Genomic DNA, 24,657 nt, shown 5'->3' with positions numbered 1-24,657 from the left:
TTCTCATGAAGCTGCAACAAATAAGGAAAGAGAAAACATTCATTGTAATGTGAAAACAAAATGAAAACTCCTTAAAAATTTGATTGCCCAAGTAAAATGTGATGTCAGAGTGGTTTGCCTCAATCACAGTTTTCAAACAAATCTCTCCAACTTGCCTTGCGATGGTTGCAGGTGAACAGACTCTTACAGGCTGATTATTGAGTTTAAATCTCTATTCCTATCCAAGTTCTCCTGCCAAAGATCTCCAAGGAGCCTTCTTCCTTCTGTGATTCAGAGACTGTTGGGAGTAGAGGCATTTGGCTGCTGAGTGTAGGGAAGTAATCCAGCTCTCTGGAACAACTGCCTTTCTGGTTCCATTGAATTCCTGGGAACGTGCTTTTGGATGGGAATCCATAACAATCCGATATCTGTTGGAGGGACAGCACAGCAGGGTACAGGCAATCCAGGAGGTTCCTGGAATGCATTGATGATGTCTTCCTTATACAAGCGATAGAGGAGCCAACAAGGAGAAGTCCTATGCTGGACCTCATTCTCACCAACAAGGAGCTCTACACCCTCCAGCAACAAGGATTTCTGTACCCTCCCAGTCTGGGGCCCCTTGGTTCACAATCTTATCAGTTGCAAGGTTCGTCCTTCCTGGAAATAGCACCTGTAGCATGTTAGCCCACTAATTAGTGTGACTGGGAGGTTTGTTTCTTGTGATTGTCTCCCAGCTTAGAAGTCCTCCATCAGATAACCCTGTTGGCATAAACATTCCTACATCCTCACATGCTCTCATAAATTAATGTGACTGACCAGACTTGTTTCCCATCACTGCCTCCCTTTCTTCTTTTTCCTCATTGTCTTGGAAAAGGTCCTTGACCAGGTGCCCTTAAAGGAGCAGACGCTTTCCTTCTACATACCCTTACAGGGAATGCTGACCTAAACTGACCAAAGGGATATTCCATACCATATGACATCATGATCAGCAATAAAAGCTGGGAGGGAAGAAGGAGAAGGGGGGATGTTTGAAAGTGTTTGTCTTCCTGAGCAACTGCTATGTATATTGAGGCCCTGCTTCCCAAGAAGTGTCGGCTGAACATTGCTTGCTGATGGGAAGTAGAATTTTTTCTCCTTTTGCTTTCATGTGGTCTTTGCATGTTTTTTTTTTCTTTTCTTTTTATTAAAGTGCTCCTTATCTTAACCCATGGGCTTTTATTTTTATTCATCATACTTTCTTCCCCTGTCCTTCTGAGGAGACAGGGCTGAGAGAGTGGAATAGTGGTGTTTAGCTGCCCATTGGTTGTTAAACCACCACAGGGTAATTAAACAGAAACTTTTAAATGGAAAACAAATTGCACAGGGGTATTCTTTGTATTTAGGAAAAATATGTGGTCTATGCATTTCAGTTATTGTCTATTTCTCTAAACCTCAATGTATCTCTGTATAAATAATAATCTCTCTAGGGATTTTTTTTTTTTATTTCTGCATTGTAGGAATCTACATTACATTTTCAGAAGTCAGCTGGGCACATGAAAGGAGAATCTCAAATGTATTCAGCTGTTAAAGTATTCAAATCAATGACTAACTGGTTTTCAAAAAAGCACCTTGTCCTGGTTTCGGCTAGGATAGTTAATTTTCCTCCTAGTAACTGGTATGGTACTGTGTTTTTGGATTTAGAATGAGAACAATGCTGATAACTCGCTGACGTTTTAGTTGTTGCAGAGCAGTGATTACCCTAAGTCAAGGACTTTTCAGCTTCTCATGCCGCCCTGCCAGTGAGGAGGCTGGGGGTACACAAGAAGCAGGGAGGGGACAGAACCAGGACACACCTGAACAGATATGAAGTGTAAATTCTATTGTAGTCAATAGAAATATTATTCTTAATCAGCTTAATACTTTGGACAATTCCAGTAAATGATTTCTTCAACCTTAGATACCAAAATGCCTTTGAAATCTGGTTGCTGGAAACTCCATTGAAATTCAGAAACTGTATGGAAGACAAGGTGCAAGAAAAGGCTTTTGATCACCAAGAGGACTTCCTTGAGCAGCACTGAGTTGTATGTGAGGGTTGGAGTAAGAGTTAAGGAGATGGGAAGCTCTCTTCACAAAGGCCCTTCCTTCCCAACTTACTTCCTCCCTGCCCCCATTTGTTTCCCATAGCACTGGAAAGAAAGATAGAAAACTGGATGACTGTTTCTATCATGTGGTTGTTTGTTCCCAAGACTGTATAATGAGAAGACAAATCTAATTTCAAACAGTCCCTCAGTGTTTTGGGTTTACGTTGCAAAAGCTTGGTAGCAGGGGGGGCTGCAGGGGTGGCCTCTGTGAGAATACAGAAGCTGACCCATATTAGATAAGGGCCAGTTCAAGCTGGCTCCAAAAGGGACCCACCAGAGCTGAGACAATAAGCAATGTTGTTTGTGCCTCTGCGAGAGTATATTTAAGAAAGGGAAAAAACCTGAGGCACAACAATAGCTGGGAGAGCAAGGAGTGAGAAACATGCTTGCAGACGCCAAGGTCAGTGAAGAAGGAGTGGGAGGAGGTACTCCAGGTGCCAGAGCTGAAGTTCCCCTGCAGCCCGTGGACAGGACCATAGTGGAATACATTGTCTCCCTGCAGCCCACGGTGTACCACAGCAGAGCAAATATCCATGCTGCAGCTTGTGGAGGTGCCCACAGTGAAGCAAGTGGATCTGGCCTGAAGGAGGCTGCGGCCTATGGAGAGCCCGCACCAGAGCAGACTACGTGCCAGACCTGTAGCTCATGGAGAGGAGTCCACACAGGAGCATGTGATCTGGTGGGAGCTGCTGCCCATGGGGGACCCATGTTGGAGCAGTGTACTCCTGATGGATGGACCCATATTTGGAGCAGTTCTTGAAGAGCTGCTGCCTGTGGGAAGCCCACGTAGGACCAGTTCGGGAAGGACTGTATCCTGTGGGAGGGACCTCCCTTTGGAGCAGGGGAAGAGAGTGACCGTGAAGGAGCAGCAGAAATGAAGCTTTATGGGCTAACCCCAACCCCCATTCCCCTGTGCTACTCAGGGGGAGAATGTAAAAGAGGGTGGATGGGGGGGGGGGGGGGGGGGGAAGGTGTTTTTAGTTTGATTTTAGTTTCTCCCTGTTCTAGTAGGTAATAAATTATATTAATCTCCCTGCACTGAGCCTGTTTTACTCATGACAATAATTGTTGAGTGATCTCCTTGTCCTTACCTCTACCTGTGAGATGTTGTGGTTTTTTTTTCTTTTTGTCATATTTTCTCTCCCTTTCACTTTGAGGAGGGGGAATGAGAGCGCAGTTCTTATGGAGTTTAGCTGTCCAGCTGGGTAAAACCATCACACTCAGTTTATATCCTTTTGAGGGAAACACAGATCTGACAGAATTTTGAACTGTCATTATGAATATTTTTTTCAGATATAGTTCCAGTTTTAATCTTTCTAAAATGAAGCCATTCTTACACAGCCCTTCTCATTTCTGAGTATTGTTTAGGATTTGTTTAGATTTCATTTCTTAGACTGTCTTTCAAGGATATACTCTCATTTTTTGGCACGCACAGCTTGAAGGCCTGTGGCAGCCTTAATAAAAAATAGCTGAAAAGAATACTCATCAAGGGGAACACGTCCTGCACAAAGTGTGGAGGAACAGAGAAAGGGAGAAACAAATGGAAAAGGAAAAAAACACAAACATACAGGCAAAAACCACCTCAGTCTCAAAATTTGTCAAAGAATGAATGATACATGATTAATATGCTCCAATCAGTTGCTGAGTGCCTGCTCAGCAACTCTTCCTTCTCCGTATCCTTTGTCACCGGGGCACTCGCCCCATTCAGCTGCAGGCCGACATTTTCCCCAACCTTCCTTTTTCTACTGATGTACTTGAAAAAGCCCTTCTTGTTGTCCTTGACATCCCTTGCAAGATTTAATTTCAATTGGGCCTTGGCCTTCCTTGTCACATTCCTGCATACTCTGACAGTGTCCCTATATTCCTCCCAAGTGGTCTGTCCCTTTTTCCACATGCTGTCAACTTCCTTCCTCTGTCTGAGCTTTGACAGGTGCTCCCTACTCATCCATGTGGGTCTCCTGCCCACTTTGCTTGCCTTCTTACTCATAGGGATGCACCGATCTTGAGCTTGGAGGAAGTGATACTTGAATACTGACCAGCTGTCTTGGATCCCCTTCCTTCCAGGACCTTAACCCATGGAATTCTTCCAAGTAGAAGCATGGGTTCACCAAGGGGAAATCATGCTTGATCGTGCTTGTTCCTTCTATGATGGAATGACTAGCTGGGTGGATGAGGGGAGAGCAGTGGATGTTATCTACCTTGACTTCAGCAAGGCTTTCAACACTGTCTCCCATAACATCCTCCTAGGAAAGCTCCGGAACTGTGGGATCCATGAATGGACAGTGGGGTGGATCGAGAACTGTCTGGATGGCAGAGCTCAGAGGGTTGTGCTCAACGGTTCCGAGTCTAGTTGGAGGCCTGTAGCTAGCGGTGTCCCCCAGGGGTCAGTACTGGGTCCAGTCCTGTTCAACCTATTCCTCAGTGGCCTGGATGATGGAATAGAGTGCACCCTCAGCAAGTTTGTGGATGACACAAAACTGGGAGGAGTGGCTGATAACCCAGAGGGCTGTGCTGCCGTTCAGAGGGACCTGGACAGGCTGGAGCATTGATTCTACTGGTCAAAGGAAATGGCTTTGAAAGGACCAGTCAAATCTGGCAGATCAATGCATGGTTGTGGGACTGGTGTTATAGCCAGGGATATGTTTTTTTAGACCATGGGACTCTCTTTGAGAAAGTTGTCCAGGGAAAGGAACCTCAATCCACCTGACTCTTATTGGTTCGATGCCAGCATGAGCAATAGATGCCCAGAGCCTGGAAAGGGATCAGAGGTCAGCGGGAGATCACCTGAAGAGAAGCACAAAGGAATACCAACCACTCCAGCCAATAAAAGTTTCATCAGAGGCCCAACTTAAATGCCTCTACACAAATGTGTGTAGCATGAGGAATAAGACAAGAGGAAATGGCCTTAAGTTGCTCCAGGGGAGGTTTAGGTTGGATATTAGGAAACATTTCTTCACTGAAAGGGTTGTGAAGTATTGGAATAGGCTGCCCAGGGAAGTAGTTGAGTCATCATCCCTGGGGGTCTTCAAAAAATGTGTGGATGTAGTGCTTAGTGACATGGTTTAATGATGGACTTGGCAGTGCTAGGTTAAAGGTTGAACTAGATGATCTTAGAGGTCTTTTCCAACCTAAATGATTCTATGATTCTATGAGTTAGAGATGTGCGCATGCCTGCAGGGCTATGATCTTACTGGCATCATGGGGATGTGGTGGGATGGCTTCCATGACTGGAGTGTTGGAATGGAAGGATAAAGGCTCTTTAAGAAAGACAGGCAGGGGAGAAGAGGAAGGGGTGTCACCCTCTATGTCAAGGACCAGCTGGACTGCATGGAGCTCTGCCTGGGGACGGATGAGGAGCCGACCTAGAGTTTATCGGTAAGGATCAAAGAGAGGCGAGGGACAAGTGACATTATAGTGGGGGTCTGCTACAGGCCACCAGACCAGGAAGACTGAGCAGATGAGGCACTCTATAGACAGATAGGAGCAGCCTCACATTCACAAGCCCTGGTCCTCATGGGGGACTTCAACCACCCCGATATCTGTTGGAGGGACAGAACAGCAAGGCATAGGCAATCCAGGAGGTTCTTGGAATGCATTGATGATAAATTCCTTCTCTAAGTGGTAGAGGAGCCAATGAGGAGAGGTCCTGTACTGGACCTTGTTCTCACCAACAAGGAGGGATTGATGGGGAATGTGAAGCTCAAGGGCAGCCTTGGCTGCAGTGTCCATGAAATGGTGCAGTTCAAGATCCTTAGGGTAGCGAGGAGGGAACACAGAAAGCTTACTACCCTGGATTTTGGGAGAGCAGACTTTGCCCTCTTCAAGGATCTGCTTGGTAGAGTACTGTGAGATAAAGTCCTGGAGGGAAGAGGGGACCAAGAAAGGTGGTTAATATTCAAGGATCACCTCCTACGAGTTCAGGAACGATGCATCTCAGCAAAGAGGAAGTCAGGCAAAAATGCCAAGAGGCCTGAAAGGATGAACAAGGAGCTCCTAGCCAAAAGCAAAAACAAAAAAGGAAGCCCACAGAGGGAGACATACAGGGATGTCAAGGGCAACAAGAAAGGCTTTGATGGGTACATGAGTTATTAAAGGAAGACTAGGGAAAATGTGGGCCTTCTCTGGAAGGAAACAGGAGACCTGGTTACCTGGACTATTGTGGTGGTTTCACCCTGTGTTGGTTTTACTCAGCTGAGACAACTGAGCTCCACCACAACCACTCTCTCACTCCCCCTCCTCAAAGTCAAAAGGGGGAGAAAATACGATGAAAAGGGCTCAAGCCCTTTGAATTTTAGCTTTTTTTGTTTGTGTGTGAGTTCTATTTGTGCCTTTTAATTCAGTGTCCTGTATTCAGCATGCAACATTTAAGAGACCAATATTACGCAATTATACCAACATTTTTTTATTACTTTTTATTAGGCTGGGCTGTCTTATTCAGTCTAATAGAATTGCATAAACATTTAATAACACATTTGTCTGTAGTTGTTAAATTTAGATCATTCAAAATAAAGCATCTCAGTTGGGGGGGTAAAAAGTGTGCCAAGTCATGAATGATGAGTTGTCTTCTGGAAGGAATGAAAGATAGGCAGAGATTCAAGAGTTAATCTAAAAAGGAAATGTATATACTGGTAAGAAACTTGGATCCTATCTTGATAACAATAAAGTCTGAGTCTCTGTTCTTAATGAAGTATAAAACCTTCATTTTAATCATGCAGAAAAAAAAAAAACAAAACAAAAAACTTGAGGTGGACTAAAAACTGTCTCGGGCCCAGAGTTTAGTGGTCAGTGACACCAAGCCTACCTGGAGGCCAATAACTAGCTGTGTACCCCAGGGGTCAATACTGGGTCCAGTCCTGTTCTGCGTCTTCATTAATGATCTGACATTATTATTACAAAAACATGCTCACCCCAATGAATTTTTGGCCTCATCAGACCAGTCATCCCATCCAAATGCCCATAAAAGCCTTTAAGAAACATTTTCTATGCTCTATTAGAGCATTTTCTATGTGACTATTGTACACAAACATGCATGTTAAAATCCATACTTTTTGTTAGCTAAACCATTTCAAGAGCTGTGTTTTTGAAACTTTGATTCTTTCATGAATTCAACCAAAGGCTGTGCTGGGAGACATTCAGGTAGGTGAGACAAGAGCATTTGCACTATGCTAAAAAATAAATACCTCTGTAGACTACAGAAAATCTGTGTTGGAATGGTCTCCTGAATTTCTCCTGTCTTACTGAGGGCCTTTTAAAGTACCACCCTGTGGTGGGTTGACATTGGGTAGCTGCCAGACCCCCATTCAGCCGCTCTGTCAATCCCCCTCCTGTGGTGGTTTTACTCGGGTGGGCAGGCAAGCTCCACCTCAGCCACTCGCTCACTCCCCCTCCTCAAAGAGAAAGGGGCAGAAAATACAATGAAAAGGGCTCAAGGGTTGAGATAAGGATGGGGAGATCACACAGTAATTATCATGATGGGCAAAACAGACTCAGCATAGGGAGATAGTAAGATTTATTGCCTATTACTAACAAGCTAGAGAAGCGAGAAACAAAGGAAAGAAACCAAAAGCACCTTCCCCCCCATCCACCCTCTTCCACCTCCTCCCCCCGAGCGGCGCAGGGGAACGGGGGAATGGGGGTTATGGTCACTCTATAGCGCTGCTTCGCCGCCGCTCCTTCTCGGTCACTCTCGTCCCCTGTGCTGTGGGGTCCCTCCCACGGAATACAGTCCTTGCTGAACTGATCTGACGTGGGCTGCTCACAGGCAGCAGCTCTTCAAGAACTGCTCCAGATATGGGTCTGTACCACGGGGTCCATCCCTCAGGAGCAAACTGCTCCAACCTGGGTCCCCCACGGGCAGCAGCTCCTGCCAGGTCACCTGCTCCTGTGTGGTCTCCTCTCCACGGGCTACAGGTCCGGCCTGGAATCTGCTCAGGCGAGGGTCCTCCACAGACCGCAGCCTCCTTCAGTGCAGGTCCACCTGCTCCACCGTGGTCTCCTCCACGCGCTGCAGCGTGGAACCCTGCTCCACCGTGGTACTCCATGGGCTGCAGGGGGACAGCCTGCTTCACCATGGTCCTTACCAGAGGTGACAGGGGACTTCTGCTCCGGCTCCCCCTCCTTCTTCACTGACCTTGGCACCTGCAAGTCTGTTCCTCCCTCCTCTCACTCTCCCAGCTGCTGTGTGGCAGCAGTGTTTTGTTTGTTTTTGTTTTGTTTTGTTTTTTTGTTTGTTTTTGGTTTTTTTTCCTGTCTTAAATATGCTCTCACAGAGGCTCAAACAACATCGTTTATTGGCTCGGCTCTGGTCAGCAGTGGGGCCCTTATCTAACATGGGGCAGCTTCTAGATCCTTCTCACAGAAGCCACCCCTATGGCCCCCTGCTACCAATACCTTGCCACGTAAACCCACTACACCTCCTCAACAGTATGGGGGGGAGAAAATAATATGGAAAAACTCATGGGTTCAGATAAAGGCAGGGAGATCACTTTCCAATTACTATCACAGGCATGACAGACTCAACTTGGGGAACATGAATTTAATGTATCGCCAATTAAAAATAGAGTTGGATGGTGAGAAACGAAGACAAAACCTAAAACACTCCCCCCCCCCCCTTTTTTTCCCAGGCTCAACTTCACTCCTTCATTCCCAACTCCTTAATTTAATTTCCTCCTCCACTCTGTGCCAAGTAGCACAGGTGGGATGGGGAATGGGAAATGGGGGGTGAGGTGGGGGGGGGGGGGCATTTAATATTTATTCTACTGGCCCACCCCTGCATTCTTTTTACCAGTAAAATTGGTATCTTGATCACTCTGTATGTCTTTGGGAGTTCCATACATTTGAATAAGCTCAGTGATGGCTTTCATAGTGGTCTCATGGTTAGCCTTGTAGGGTAGGTAAATAAATAACAGGCCAGAGAAATGATCAACAGCATTAAGAACGTACCACTTTTGTTGGCTACCTGGAAAGAAAGCCTATATAATCTACTTGCTATATTTCTCCAGCCTTTGTGCCCTGACAAAGCTGCCCCCTAGGTCCTGCCAAACATGGTGAGTCCAGCTCAGTACATACAGTGCATTTTTGGTGTGTTTCTTTCTGGGCAGCAGTTGTGCTGCCCAAGATGCAGTTCTTTGTATTACCATAATTTCTAACTCAAAAGGAACTCCTCATCGTCCAAGATTCAGAATTGCATGCTGACAGAAGACATCTTTAGCTTGGTTAAAAACAGCACATTGAAGAGCCGCCCCCCCCCCCCCCCCCCCCCCCCCACACCTCCTAATCGAAAGGCGTATTCTTTTTTACTAAAGCCTGAATAGGTTGCAGTATATATCTTAAATGAGGTATAAAAGTATGCCAATACCTCTTCAATCCCAGAAACAATTGCACTTGCTTCACTGTTGTGGGCTGTGAAAAACAAGCAATCATTTCTATGGTTTTGCAGGGAATATTTTGTTGAGGTCCTGACCGTAATACCCTCAGAAATATTACTTCTTTACAAGGGCCTTGGACCTTATTAGGTCCACCATAGTGTTTGTAAACTGTCTAATATAGTGGTTTTTTTCTGATTTAACAGCTTGCTCTGTAAGGTCCCTCAATAACATGTTGTCAACGTGGCTGAGGTGATCGGCTCCGGGGCAAATGCTGCAGTGGAGCAGGGGATCAAGGCAGACAGGGCTTTTTTCCTGCATTTAGGCCACTCGAGGCAGCTGAGGGAGCGGCCAGGACCTGGCTACCCAGACAGAGGTCTTGGGGAAACACGCAACCATCCAGGTCTTGGACTGCAGGGTGTGCCCGAGTCTTCTGTCAGTGTCTGACAGCAGCAGCAGTGGGTATGCCTGTGGGCAGTGTGCCTAGGCTGAAGAACTGCTCAGCCTGGTGGCAGAGCTTCGGGAGGAGGTGAGTAGGCTGAGGAGCATCAGGGAGTCAGAGAGGGAAATTGACTGGTGGAAGCATACTCTACCATCCCTGAAACAGACTCATGAGTCAGCCACCACACAAGAAACAAAGGTTCCCCCATCCCACCAGGCAGTAGGAGGGGACCTAGGATATGGCGGGGAATGGAAGCTGGTTTCTGCTCGGGGTGGTAGGTGAGACCTTCCCTGCCATCCTCACCTTCCCGACTACCCTTATGTAACAGGTATGGGGCTCTGGAATTTGACAGTCAAGCAAACGACAATGTAGACGAAAGCCCGTCCCGGTTGAAAGGGGTGCCTAAGGCAAGGCAGCCTACCGCCCCCCCCCCCCCTCCCCCCCTGCATCACTACATCTTCTATCAAGAAAGAAAGAAGGGTTATCGTCATAGGGGACTCCCTTCTGAAAGGGACAGAAGGCCCGATTTGCCATCCGGACCCAACCCACAGAGAAGTCTGGGGCTCGAGTAGGAGACATAGCTAGAAAAGTCACTCACCTGGTACGGCCCTCTGACTACTACCCGTTACTGTTTTTTCAAGCTGGTAATGATGAAGGAGCAAGGAGAAGTCCAAGGGCAATCAAAAGGGACTTTAGGGCTTTGGGGCGACTACTTAAAGGATCAGGGGCACAGGTTGTGTTTGCCTCTGTCCTTCCGATAGGGGGGAATCGAGGCTGACAAGCAGACTCATCACATTAACACGTGGCTTCGGGACTGGTGCAACCGGCAGAATTTTGGGTTTTTCGATCACGGGAAGGTCTATGCGACACCGGGCCTGCTGGCACCAGATGGGATGCGCCTCTCTCGGAGGGGGAAAAGGATTTTTGCTAAGGAGTTAGCGGGGCTGACAGATAGGGCATTAAGCTAGAGTCGAAAGGGGAAAGGGATAAAACCAGGCCTGCCAGTGATAAGCTATGGGATGGCGCGCTAGAATCAGAGGGACTAGTGTGCTAGCGAGGTCCTTTGGTCTGCTCCACAAGGTGCTGCGTGCAATGAGGCGCATTTGAAGTGCTTCTACACCAATGCACTCAGCATGAGGAAGAAGCTAGAGGAGCTAGAAGTCTTGGCCCAGTCCCAGAGCTACGATAACATTGGCATAAGTGAAATCCGGTGGGATGAGTCCTGTGACTGGTGTGTTACAATAGATGGTTACAGGCTCTTCAGGAGGGACGAGTAGGGCAGGCGAGGTGGGAAGTTGTCACTGTATGTAAAGGAGGGGCTGGACTGTGTGGAGCTTGAAGTTGGCGACGGCAAAGTCGCTGGCTGACATCATCGCAGGACCTCTCTCAATTATTTTTCAACGATCTTGGGAATCCGGAGAGGTCCTGGTTGACTGGAAGCTGGCAAATGTGCCAATTTTCAAGAAGGGCAAGAAAGAAGACCCTGGCAACTACAGGCCTGTCAGTCTCACGTCAGTGCCAGGTAAAGTTATGGAGAAGATGATTCTTGAAGTTACTGAGGTGCACCTGGGGGACAATGCAGTCATTGGTCCCAGCCAACATGGGTTCACGAGGGGTAGGTCCTGCCTAACAAATTTGATTTCCTTTTATGATAAGATCACCCATCTAGCTGACCAAGGGAAACCAGCTGATGTGATCTTTTTGGACTTCAGCAAAGCTTTTGACACGGTTTCCCATAGGATCCTACTGGACAAAATGTCCAGCATACAACTTAACAAAAACATCATACGATGGGTGAGCAATTGGCTGACAGGCAGGGCTCAAAGGGTTGTGGTAAATGGGGCCACATCTGGCTGGCGGATGGTCACTAGTGGGGTCCCTCAAGGCTCCATTTTAGGGCCAGTCCTCTTCAATGTCTTTATAAATGATTTGGATGTAGGACTAGAAGGTGTTTTGAGCAAATTTGCCGACGACACCAAACTTGGAGGAGTTGTGGACTCGGATGAGGGTGGAAAGGCCTTGCAGAGAGATCTGGACAGACCAGAGAGCTGGGCAATCACCAACCACATGAAGTTTAACAAAGGCAAGTGCCGGGTCCTGCACCTGGGACAGGGCAACCCTGGCTATACGTACAGACTGGGCGACGAGACGCTGGAGAGCAGCCCCGCAGAGAGGGATCTGAGGGTTGTGGCTGATAGCAAGCTGAATATGAGCCAGCAGTGTGCTCTGGCAGCCAGGAGGGCCAACTGTATCCTGGGATGCATCAAGCACGGCATCGCTAGTCAGTCGAGGGGAGTGATTGTCCCGCTCTACTCTGCGCTGGTGCAGCCTCACCTCGAGTACTTTGTGCAGTTCTGAGCACCACAGTACAAAAAGGATGTGAAACTGTTGGAGAGTGTCCAGAGGAGGGCTATGAAGATGGTGAAGGGCCTAGAGGGGAAGACGTATGAGGAGCGGCTGAGGTCACTGGGCCTGTTCAGCCTGGAGAAGAGGAGGCTGAGGGGGGACCTCATCGCAGTCTACAACTTTCTCATGAGGGGGAGTGGAGAGGCAGGTGACCTATTCTCTGTAATCACCAGTCATAGGACCCGCGGGAACAGTGTCAAGCTGAGGCAGCGGAAGTTTAGGCTGGACATCAGGAAGAGGTTCTTCACCGAGAGGGTGGTCGCACACTGGAACAGGCTCCCCAGTGAAGTAGTCACTGCACCAAGCCTGTCTGAATTTAAGAAGCGATTGGACTGTGCACTTAGTCACATGGTCTAAACTTTTGGGCAGACCTGTGCGGTGCCAGGAGTTGGACTTGATCATCCTTATGGGTCCCTTCCAACTCGGGATATTCTATGATTCTATGATTCTGTGACATATGGTTCTCTCCCTGATAGAATAATAGAAACAAATTTGAAATATTTTACTATGCTTAGTTAGATAGAAGGAAGACTAGAAACTTTGTATGTCTAATGCTACCTTACTCACTAAAGAATCAGCCTTATCTGTAAGACCATACAGAATTGTAACACAGGACGGGGGAAGGAGGCGGGGGGTGGGGGGGGGTGGGGGTGGGGCAAGATAACCTAGGCCTGTAGGATGTGCCTGTAAAGAACAGGCGAGGAAGTCATGGTATTCACGTCTTTGGATACGTAAATAGTTTAGTATGCATGGCTAAGTTGGAACAACAAGGTAAGAAAGCAGAGCATGAGCAAGAACTGGGTTCAAGCAGTGAACATAGTGAGGAAGACTACCGATGACCACCAGAGATCCCCAGAAGACCACCAGTGGAAACAAATGCGCATGTGTCAGGAACATTTATATATTTTAACGAATTATGGGAAATAGTATGAATAAGTTAATTATTTATCAGAAATCTAATGAATATGTATGTTTTAATTGTATATGACCCCTGTAGCCTGGACAATTTGGCACGCACACTAGGTGGAGCGATCCCCTGTGCATCCGGTGCTGCAATTGAAGAATGCCTGCTTTCTAAAACTCAAAAGTGAGTCTTAAGAGAGTTTCTTTGACCAACTTTTACCATATCACTGTCCTGTTCTGTTTTTAATGGCAATAAATTAATCTTCCCCAAGTTGAGTCTGTTTTTCCTGTGCTGCTAATTGGTGAGCAATCTCCCTGTCCTTATCGCTGTCCACTAGCATTTTCATCTTATTTTCTCTCCCTGTCCTGCTGAGGAGGGGAGGTGAGAGAGTGGCTCAGTGGGTAACTGTCAGCCAGCTAAGGTTAACCCAACAAATCAACTGAAACTGGATGCTCTATGGGAGAGGGGATCATATAAGGAATGCAATGGTAACAGGTGATATGGGAGGCATGTACAGAGAATGTGCTTAAAGATTCTGAGTAGCTTATGTTACAGGATACAACTCTAGTATTTATAAGCTAACAGCTTGGCCATGGATTTCCTCCCCATGCCACAAAAAAGCTGATAGCTGCTATTCCTTCTCCGGTTCCACTCATGAAGTTAAGCACATGGTAGTGAACAGCAAATGCTGTAAATGTCATGACTTGCCACATAGTACAAAGCCAACATTAACAACAATAGTCAGTGTACACAGTCCTGTTTATCCTAGAGATCCTAGAAGCCCTTTGTAAACTTCACAGATCACTTTATGACAACCAAGTTAAGGGAAAATGGCCAGGGTCAGAATGAAAACGAGTGCCATGGGCTACCCTTACCCACCCAGTCACAGCCCTCACCAGTGACACAAAACAAACCTTCAGCCATAAGCAGTAAGACTCAAGAATTGGCTTAAAGCAGGTAATAATTGCTGTCAGCTTTTAAGGTGCTGAACATATAACCATTTCTGCCTTAGTCTCTTCCTGAGTAAAATAACTGTTCCATCCAGTGCTGCTGACCATTATTTGTATCTATTTAAGTAAACTGAAACATTATACAATACCCAAAAGTTACAATTTCCATTTTTCTTAGCAATGTATAAGAACATACTTTAATAGCTTTTAAGTTTTGGGACAAATTTGATAATCTACTCTTCATTTTTATTTGCTGTTTTTTCACTACAGCCAGGCAAACATCCCAAATTTCTACCCAGAGAAAAAAGAATGTTCTAAGATTTATTATTAGAAAATAAAGCCAGCATATATAAACAGCAGGACATGCCAATATTATTCTGATTAAGTCTTTCCAATTTTACTAAAACTAATACCAAAACTGAGTAAATACTCAGAACTAGGTTCTTCATATGCCAACACCTAAATCATCTCACAAAGACTGCTCAGTGTAAAAGCAGAATCAGTCACATGAATGCAGTAAGGTGACTGAACAAAACCTCAGTTATTACTGATTATAGTAGTTCGCTTACCCTATAGTAATCTGTGCTGTACACATCTCTAGACATCCCAAAATCCCCAATCTTCACCAGCAGGTTCTCATCAACCAGGCAATTCCGGGTAGCAAGATCTCGATGCACAAAGTGCTGTGATGCCAAGTAAACCATACCAGCTGCAATCTGCTGGGCAATGTGAATCATCTGTGATTGGGTCAGTTCAGCAGGACGGTTGCCTTCTGCCATCAGTACTGCATCTGGTCCATGTGCCCTGCACCAAAATACAAGCTGATGAAGTAATAGGACGCTTGTAAGCTAGAGAAGTGAAAGGCATTAGTGGGCCCTAAACCACAGAAGTGACTCACTCAAAAAAATGACAGAAAGAGCTATAAATTCATTGGTGAAATAGGGAAGAATTTGTCTCTTGTCTTTTTTCCCTTACTGTTTTCTTTCATGGTGAGAAAGACAGGTGGTTTGAAGAGTGTTTCACAGTGGACAATATATTGCTCATGGGAATAAGGCAGATGATTCATAACAATGTCTAAGTATTAAATTTTTTATTTTTTATTTTTTTCTGGTGCAAGGTTAGCAAATGTAACTGTTTGGTAACTGATGAAAATATTATCACTGTCTAAGAGTGAAAGGCCATGATGTACCATGCATAGAACCACTTTTCCTATGACCAGCATTCCTTACAGGGAGACAGGCCAGTAAGCACTTGCATCTTTTCTTTAAGAAGATAGAGCTAACTTCCTTCTCAGGTGCTGTCTGAGAAACAAATGTAGCAATTTTAGATTTACAATTCTAATTTCACATCCATATGCACAGCATGATACTGATTTTGCTGATTTCAACACTGAGGGTGAGTTCTGCCCAACATGGGAATTCTCAACAATGGGAAGAGGACACAAAACACACTCTAGTTAGAACAACTAAACAACTTCAGAAATAGTTCTTCAAGATCTAGCAAGCCCCTAAGATACACTAATCAACTGACTCATGAGAAACTTCTATATGTTCTAGGGCAAGGAAAGCCCTTTTGCATTTAGAAAGCCCAACAAAGCACTATAACGTGCTTCATCTATATTGAGGTGTCACATCACAACGATGTCATATATATATTTCACATACTGGTACCCTGAGGATATAGATAAAAATATGCCTATATAGTACCATTTTATGGCAGGCATTACTAGCCAGTCCTTAGCCAGTTAATGAGGTGATCTAACCTCATTCCTCGTTTGATACACCCTATAATATTCTGAATACCCCTTTGTCCTGGTTTTGGCTAGGATAGAGTTAATTTTCCTCCTAGTAGTTAGTATGGTGCTGTGTTGTGGTTTAACCTGGCCGGCAGCTAAGCACCACACAGCCGTTCATACCACAAGTGGCATACCACTTGGCTGCCTTTGATTCCAGTTCATATTGGAGTTCTAGCATGTCTGGCACTGCAGCACTCAGCAGTGGTGTGACTTCATTCAGGCCACGATACTCCACTGTTAGTCTCCACTCGCCATTAGACTTTCGCACTAGCCATATGGGAATATTAAAAGGTGAATGAGTCTTGCTGATCACTCCTTGGCTCTCCAGTTGACGAATTAGCTGATGGATGGGAATCAGGGAGTCTCAGTCGATGCAATATTGCCGGTGGTGCACAGCTGTGGTAGCGATTGGCACCTGCTGTTCTTTGACCCTCAGAATCGACCATTCAACCATCAAATCCACACAGTCCAATAAACCCGATTGTCCCTTTCCTCTCCCTGGCTGCAGGAAGGGCCCCTCTAATCCTGGTCATAATATTCATTACTGTGTCTGGGGGACTGCCTGCTGAAAATTGGAGCAGAAAGTTTCTCAGATAACCCCCCTTTTGTGATTGTTTTTCCTTGCAACTCACATACCCATGCCTCTAGGGTCGAGGTAGATTTTCCATCCCATTTTCTCATGTCCTCTCCATGGTCACGTAGGTAAAACCACAGGGTGGCACGGGGTGTGTACCCACCATATCATCTTCCTTGAACAGAAAGACGCTTACCCCTAATAGCTGAGACACTGGTTTGTACAGGTGGGGAGGAAGATAGATTCTCTTTAAGTTGGTGGACCTCTTCAGAAAGTTTCTCCAGAGTATTCTCTTTGTTATCTTTGAATTGGTGGAATTCTTGAGAAAGTTTTTCCACAGCAGAGATGCAGGCCTGTAGGGAAGAGAGACTTTCTTTGTACTGCCAGAGTTGTTCAGCCAATTCATCCACCGTGGGTTCCTCATGCTCTTTCCAGGTCATTACTGCCAATGAGCTGGCATATGATGATGGTGAACTCCGTACAAACTTCCTCCACATGGGTATGTGTATGCTTGACTTCATCTAGATCTTTGGATAGCTGGTCATTGTCTAGGTCATCATAAATCACCTCCCGTACGGCTAATTCCCTCGGGTACCGGATTCCCTTCTCCATGGTGGTCCATTTGCCTGGTAGACATACAAGATCTTCCTTGAAGGGAAGGACATACAAGTCCATGGGGCCTGGTGGGATTCATCCCAGGGTGCTTAGAGAGCTGGCTGATATCATCGCAGGACCTCTCTCAGTTATTTTTCAATGGTCTTGGGAATCTGGAGAGGTCCCAGTAGACTGGAAGCTGGCAAATGTTGTCCCAATTTTCAAGAAGGGTAAGAAAGAAGACCCTGGCAACTACAGGCCTCTCAGTCTCACGTCAGTGCCCAGTAAAATTATGGAGAAGATTATCCTTGAAGTTATTGAAGCGCACCTGGGGGACAATGCAGTCATAGGTCCCAGACAACATGGGTTCATGAGGGGTAGGTTCTGTTTGACTAACTTGATTTTCTTTTATGATAAGATCACCCATCTAGTCGATTGAGGGAAGCCAGCTGATGTGTTCTTCTTGGATTTCAGTAAAGCTTTCAATACAGTTTCTCATACGATCCTACTGGACAAAAAGTCCAGCATACAGCTAGATAAAAACATCAAACGATGGGTGAACGACTGGCTAACGGATATGGCTCAAAGCATTATGGTAAATGGGGTTTATATCAGGCTGGCAGACAGTCAGCCAGTGCTCCATTTTAGGGCCAGTTCTTTTCAATATTTTCATAAATGATTTGGATGTAGGACTAGAAGGCGTTTTGAGTAAATTTGCTGATGACACTAAACTTGGAGGAGTTGTTGACTTTGTTGAGGGTGGAAAGGCCTTGCAGAGAGATCTGGACAAACTGGAGAGCTGGGCGATCACCAACCGCATGAAGTTTAACAAGAGCAAGTGCCAGGTCCTGCACCTGGGAAGGGGCATCCCTGGCTATACGTGCTGAGTGGACGACGAGACGCTGGAGAGCAGCCCCACAGAGAGGGAGCTGGGCGTTTTGGTCGGATAGCAAGCTGAATATGAGCCAGCAGTGTGCCCTGGCAGCCAGGAGGGCCAACCGTATCCTGGGATGCATCAAGCATGGCATTGCTAGTCGGTCGAGGGAGGTGATTGTCCCGCTCTACTCTGCGCTGCTGCGGCCTCACCTCGAGTACTGTGTGCAGTTCTGGGCACCACAGTACAAAAAGGATGTGAAACTGCTGGAGAGTGTCCAGAGGAGGGCTACGAAGATGGTGAAGGGCCTAGAGGGGAAGACGTACGATGAGTGGCTGAGTTCACTTGGCCCGTTCAGCCTGGAAAAGAGGAGGCTGAGGGGAGACCTCGTCACGGTCTACAGCTTCCTCCTGAGGAGAAGTGGAGGGGCAGATGCTGATCTGTTCTGTTTAGTGACCAGTGATAGGACCCGAGGGAATGGAGTCAAGCTGCGACAGGGGAGCTTCAGGCTGGACATCAGGAAAAGGTTCTTCAATGAGGGGGTGGTCACGCACTGGAACAGGCTCCCCAGGGAAGTAGTCACGGCACCAAGTCTGTCGGAGTTTAAGAAGTGTTTGGACTGTGCACTTAGTCATATGGTCCGAATTTTTGGGTAGACCTGTGTGGTGCCAGTATTTGGACTCGATGATCTTTATGGGTCCCTTCCAACTCGGGATATTCTATGATGCTATGACACATTGATCCGTGAAACGGGTCCCATGGTCATACAACCAGACTTGCAAACAGACCTGCAAGCTTCTGAGACACAGGTTCCTACTGCCCAGAGTCAAGTCACTCAGGGATACAGCTCATTCCTTGCCCGTTACTGCATTTTCCCCAGAGTCTCATTACCCTGATGATACCCTGCTTGATGTACCAATTGCAGGTAAAAAGGATTCTCAGAAGTAATTGTGCAGTTTGATACCATCAGGCAAAATGTAAGACCACAACAGGAGTTAAATAGCTATTAGTTTATTAACGACATATTTACATTCCAATCAGCGTGAGGAGCCCCAGAGCATTGCAAGGGAAAAGCAGACAGTTGGGTCAGGCATCCAATCAAGGTTCAACTCAGGGATGTCCTTGACTCAACTTATATACTTTTTTCTTTTTAACAGCAGATGATATATTATGCCCATGTGTTTACACATCAAACAATACAATGCTGTAATGATTAGAAACTAAGGTCACTGTGACCTGATGATTAACAGCAGGGACAGGATGTTTGTTTCATGAACTAGAATTAGATCGTGTATACTAAGCCATGTCCTTGACTCCTTGCCAGTTTTCTGAGTCCTCCCCTTACAGAAGATAAAAGTTGGTAACTTCTGGGTAAAAAGGAAAAAAATTATCAGTGGAGCTCTGTGCTGATGTGCAGGCGTTCTGCGTAGTCTTCTATATAAGATTAGCATCCAGGTTTTTGTCTGATGATAGGCTTTAATAAGTGGTTCCTGCACTGAAATGCAAAGGGAAAGAGAAAATAAGTTCCTAGTGTCTTTGTCCCCTTGTACAACCAGAATAGCACAACCTTTATTAAATTATTCCATCTTCAGTATAACTCTTCCCCCTCCAGTGCTCTCTACTAAAGCAGGATTATAGCTGAGGTTTTAAATGTACAGAAGTAAAGATGTTCCAAAACAAGATTTTCCTTCCATGGGAAAGTTCAGCATTTCAAAATTACTTTTTGCTTTAAAATCAGAATGGAAATTAAAACAGAGGACAATATTCGTTTTGTATCATTTTTGAAATTGAAATGTTGAAATGGAAAAATGTGCATCTTCAGTAACATTGAAATGTTTTGGTATTTTAAAATCAAAAGTCCATTTTGGGAAAATATTTCAAAACTGGGTTTAAGGATTTTTTTTTTTGGATCAGCATTTTATGGGAAACAAAAAGCTTTTTTTCATTTTGGTATGTTGCATTTCACTCTTTATTTTAGAAAGCCAAAAAAGTAACTGAAAATCAACATTTTTCCTGCTGCTGAATCTTTAAAACTTTATTTTACATCATTACAATTTTTCAGTCAAATTTTTTGAATTTTGAATTTCCTGGTCTTATATATGTTCAAGATTGGACACGTTTTGTTTTATTCCTATATCCGTTTCCATGAATTTTCTTGTTGAACTCATCTGGGAAGGGGAGTGACTCTAAAAGAGAAAAGGGGCTGTATGCAATTGCAAGTGATATCAAACTAGTCCAAACCTTCTTGGATTAAAGGTGAAACTCCACTGATTTCAATAGAGCTTTAAATACTGGCACCAACAGATAATTTGTCCCCTGTAGAGCTCTACTCTACTCTGTACTGGTGCAGCCTCACCTCAAGTAACTTGTGCAGTTTTGGGCGCCACAATATAAGAAGGACATAAAACTATTAGAGAGTGTCCAAAGGAGGGCAACAAAGATGGTGAAAGGGGAAGATGTATGAGAAGTGGCTGAGGTCACTTGGTTTGTTCAGCTTAGAGGAGACTGAGGGGCAATCTCATTGTGGTCTACAGCTTCCTCACAAGGGGGAGCAGAGGAGGTGATGATCTCTTCTCTCTGGTGGCCAGTGATAGGACCCAAGGGAACACCATGAAGCTGCATCAGAGGAAGTTCAGGTTGGATATTAGGAAAAGGTTCTTCACTGAAAGGGTGGTCGCGCACTGGAACAGGCTCTCCAGGGAAGTGGTCAGGCACCAAGCCTGCTGGAGTTTAAGAAGCATTTGGACAATGCTCTCGGACATACGGTTTGATGTTTGGGTGGTCCTGTATGGACTTGATGATTACAGTCACTCACTGAGGCAATCGGCTCTGGGGCAGATTCATTCTGCAGCGGAGTGGGGGATCATGGCGTGCAGGGGGTTCTCTACATGGAGGCCCCTTTGAGGCATCTGAGGGAGCCTCCAGGACCCTTGCGAGGGTGGCTGACGAGACTTGGGTGGAGCCAGGAGTGCCCTTCCTCTGTCTTATGAAGGTATCCCCTAGGGAGCGCAAGCAACCAGGAGTGTGGCAAACAGAGCAGGAAAACAGGCGTAGCACGGCAGTCAGGGTGTGGCATGGCAGTTTGCGTGGCAGTTTGTGCAGGCAGGGCACAGGGTGGGTCATTTTGTATTCTGGGATCAGCAGAGGAAGGGCCTTCTACTGCAACAGAAATGGTGTCCACCCGCTGAGCCTGATGGTCTGAGGCTGAAACCCATACGGGGGGCCACAACCACCCCAGGCAGATGCCTCCACCCAAACAGACCTCCCAAGGATCAAAACAGCTGCCCAGACCCTCAGTTCTGGGGAACTCCAGTATCTGGAAGTCCCCCTAGGGCCTGAAGGCAGAGGTGGGTGTCTTAGCTGCAAGTGTGCCCATCTGGATGAGCTTTTCAAACAGGTGGCTCTGTTGCAGGAGGAGCTCACCAGACAGTGTAGCATTCGGGAATCCGAACAGGAGACTGACAAATGGTATTAAACGTTTACTCAGTCCAAGCAACAGCCCTGTCTAAAGTCCAGGCAAGGGGTAGGGAAACAAGCGTGCAGCCCCAAATGAGCACATTTGAAAGACTCACAGGATGAGGGAGAGTGGACCCTTGTCTCTGATCGGAGACGGAGGAGGAGTCTCCCCCTTGCCCGTCAAGTGCCCTTGCGCAACAGATATGATGTTCTAGGGCAGGAAAGAGGAGACTCTGGGAGAACTAGTAAAAGCCTCAGAAAGATGAACCACAGGGAACTCAGAAAGGCCGACCACACAAAGTCGGCTCAGTCTACCACCTGCATCAGAACCAGTGCAACAAAGAAGGCATGAAGGGTGTTAGTCATTGGAGACTCCTCTCTGAGGGGCACCGAGGCTCCCATTTGCCGTTCAGACAATCTCTCCAGAGAGGTTTGCTGCCTGCCTGGGGCCCGTATTCGTGATATTACGAAGAGGCTACCAAGTCTGGTGGGTCCCAAAGACTACCACCCCTTCCTACTTTTTCAAGTAGGATCATACAACGCTGTAACAAGGAAACTCCAAAATATCAAAAAGGATTTTATGTCCCTTGGAAAGATGTTGAAGGGATTGGGAGCGCAAGTAGTGTTCTCCTCTGTCCTCCCAGCTGGTGACTGGGAACCAGGAAGAAGGAGACGAACGGGCCAAGTGAATGATTGGCTGTGAGGCTGGTGCCATGCTCAAGGCTTTGGGTTCTACGACCTTGGATGCAGTTTTGAGGGACAGGGCATGCTGATGCCAGATGGGGCGCAGCTGTCCAGGTGGGGCAAGAGTGTTCTGGGCAGCAAGTTGGCTGGGCTTATCAGGAGGCCTTTACACTAGATGCGGTGGGGGAAGGGGATACGCCTCTGAGTGAAGAAAGCATACCTGAGAACACTATCACTCTAAGTAACAACAGGGAAAACACTTGTGAACTGTCCCAATGCAATCAGGAAGGGTTCTGGAAATGTGATACGGTATACAGCCTAGCTGAAGTGCCTCTACACCAACGCATGCAGCATGGGAAACAAGCAGGAGGAGTTGGAGACTATGGTGCAATTAGACAAATCGTGCCTAACCAATTTGGTGGCCTTCTATGATGGAGTGACTGCATCAGTTGACAAGGGAAGACCGACCAATGTCATCTACCTGGACTTCTGCAAGGCCTTTGACACGGTCCCACATGACATCCTGGTCTCCAAATTGGAGGGATATGGATTTGAAGGGTGGACCATCCGGTGGATAAGGAGTTGGCTTGAAGGTCACACCCAGAGAATGGTGGTCAATGGCTCTATGTCCAGGTGGAGGCCGGTGACGAGTGTTGTACCTCAAGGGTCTGTCCTGGGACTGGTACTGTTTAATATCTTCATCAACGACATAGACAGTGGGATCGAGTGCACCCTCAGCAAGTTTGCAGATGACACCAAGCTGAGTGGTACAGCTGATACAATAGAAGGAAGAGATGCCATCCAAAGGGACCTGGACAGGCTTGAGAAGTGGGCCCATGTGAATCTAATTAGGTTCAGCAAGTCCAATGCAAGGTGCTGCACCAGGGTTGGGGCAATCCCAGACAGGAGTACAGACTGTGAGAAGAACTCATTGAGAGCAGCCCTGCAGAGAAGGACTTGAGGGTTCTGATGCATGAAAAGCTTGACATGAGCCAGCAGTGCACACTTGCAGCCCAGAAGGCCAACTGCATCGTGAGCTAAATTAAAAGAGGTCAAGGGAGGTGATTGTCCCCCTCTACTCTGCCCTTGTGAGGCCCCACTTGGAGTACTGCATCCAGGTCTGGAGCCCCCAGCACAAGAAAGTCGTTGATCTGTTAGAACGAGTCCAGAGGAGGGCCACAAAGATGATCAGAGGGCTGGAGCACCTCTCCTACAAAGAAAGGCTGAGAGAGCTGGGGTTGTTCAGCCTAAAGAAGAGAAGTTCTGGAGTGGCCTCATTGCAGCCTTTCAGTACCTGAAGGGGACTTATAAAAAGGATGGAGAGTGACTCTTTGCTCAGTCAGATAATGACAGGATGAGGGGGAGTGGTTTTAAACGAAAAGAGGGGAGATTTAGATTAGAGGTTAGGAGGAAATTCTTCCCTCAGAGGATGGTGAGGCACTGGAACAGGTTGCCCAGAGAGGTTGTGGATGCCCCATCCCTGGAGGTGTTCAAGACCAGGTTAGATGAGGCCCTGAGCAACCTGGTCTATCAGGTGGCATTGCTGACTATGGCAGGGGTGTTGGAACTAGATGATATTTAAGGTCCCTTCCAACCCAGGCCATTCTATGATTCTATGATTCTATGATTCTATGATTCTATGATTCTATGATTCTATGATTCTATGATTCGAGATATGACCTGTTTGCTATCATGGAAACATGGTGGGATGGAACACATAACTGGAACATTGGAATAGAGGGCTACAAACTCTTCAGAAGGGATAGACAGGGAAGGAAAGGAGGGGGTGTTGCCCTCTATGTTAGGGAAGGGATTGATTGTGAAGAGATGCTTCTGATAAACAGCCACGGACAGGTTGAGAGCTTGTGGGTAAAGAGTTAAGGAGGATAAAATAAAGGACAGGTTGTGGTTGGGATCTTCTACAGGCCACCTAATCAAGGGGAGCCTGTGGATGAGGCATTCTTGCTCTAACTGCAAGAAGCATCAAGTTCACACACTCTCATCTTGATGAGAGACTTCAACCACACGGATGTCTGCTGGGAAAACTGCACAACAGGCTGTAAGCAATCCAGGAGATACCTAGAATTTGTTGAGGATAACTTCCTGGTCCAGGTATTAGACAAACCAACCAGAGGAGAAGTTTTGTTTAAGAACCAGTTCCCTCAAAAAAAGCACGGAGGGTGTTGGTAATTGGAGATTCCTCTCTGAGAGGCGCTGAGGCACCCATTTGCCACCCAGACAATATCTCGAGAGATGTTTGCTGCCTGCCTTGGGCCCATATTCGTGACATCACAAACAGGCTACCAAGCTTGGTCAAGCTGGAGGACTATCACCCATTCCTGCTCTTTCAAGTAGGGACAACTGAGGCCGCGACAAGGAGACTTAGAAACATCAAAAGGGAATTTATGTCCCTTGGAAAGATGCTGAAGGGATCAGGAGCACAAGCAGTGTTCTCATCAGTCCTCCCAGTTGGAGACTGGGACCTGCAGAGGAGGCGGCGTATGGATCAGGTGAA

The 24,657-nt window shown here is 46.5% G+C and overlaps 1 protein-coding gene across 1 annotated transcript in view; it reads left to right on the top strand.

Moving 5' to 3' along the window:
- The window catches only part of LOC308184979 (uncharacterized protein), a gene marked incomplete at its 3' end in the record, with an annotated part of 210,591 nt that overhangs the window by 159,332 nt on the left and 26,602 nt on the right, over positions 1-24,657 (top strand). The window lies entirely within an intron of this gene.

The sequence above is a fragment of the Anser brachyrhynchus genome (genome assembly GCF_964034855.1).
Source record: "Anser brachyrhynchus genome assembly, chromosome: W".
In the NCBI taxonomy this organism is placed as follows: Eukaryota; Metazoa; Chordata; class Aves; order Anseriformes; family Anatidae; genus Anser; species Anser brachyrhynchus.
Note: the sequence above shows the minus strand (reverse complement) of the source record. Positions and strands in the feature narration are given on the sequence as shown.